This window comes from Convolutriloba macropyga, chromosome 1, assembly GCF_964194025.1.
Source record: "Convolutriloba macropyga chromosome 1, txConMacr16.3, whole genome shotgun sequence".
Classification (NCBI taxonomy): Eukaryota; Metazoa; Xenacoelomorpha; order Acoela; family Convolutidae; genus Convolutriloba; species Convolutriloba macropyga.
Window position 1 is genome coordinate 900,007 of NC_134468.1, and position 973 is coordinate 900,979.

Below are 973 nucleotides of genomic sequence, written 5' to 3' on the forward strand. Positions count from 1 at the left end.
ATATCGAGTCATAAAAAGACCATGCTATACTAAAAAATGGTAGTGAAAGTTCCATGCTCGATTTAGATTGTCCAAAAAACCGCACATTAGTTCAACTTGTGCTAAAATTTATCAACCAAGTTTATGCTGCTGGAATTAAATCAGAACTAAATTTTGCTGCTGGATTTCGGTTCGACCACAAGTTGATGCTCGACATTCGGTGAAGCTTAACTCGGCTTATAATCTCCACTTCAGCTCGACCTAAATTTGATGATCAATTTTTTGATTGACCATCATTGATGCACAAAAAAATCTAAAGATTGAAAATTAGTTCCAGTTGGGTCAAGGAGCTGGTGGTTTACATTAGTATAAACTTTTTGATGACTTTATCAGATTTATTTAGATCGCAAATCTTCGAGAACTTTTTTTCCAGCTTGTTTACGAAAAAATTAGATTTCCAAGGTTTTTTTATAGATTTTGCTAATGTCTTTTTTGAAAAAAAGTATTTTTTTTTCAATTCAGTCATTGATATTCACGCTGTTTATGGTATAATCAATACTTTCATTTTAATGTTTGGGTAACTAAATTTCATATTCAAAGCGCCCCTGAACACTAAAAAATTTCAAAAATAACTCATAAAAGACCGTGTTTGACTTAAAAACTCTTATGAAAATAGTTGGATTCATGAAAAGATCGTGCTCAGCTCAAGTTAGTTTATGAAGCGACTATTCAAATATAATGAATAAATGAAGTGACCTTTCTTCGCTCTGAAAAACACATCAGCTCTAGACCCATGGCAAGTATTTTCCTTGACTTCAACAAGGTGCTGGTCCTCGTATTTTTACTCAAGAGAGCCCCCTTCCCCCACTAGAATTACAAACACTTTTTATAAGTCAAGGTCTCAACTTGGGAGCTATGATCAGTGCATACTTTGTTCCTAGTGACTCCATAATGCTAAAGTTAAACTCATTTGAAGAATGTTTTTCTCAGGAAT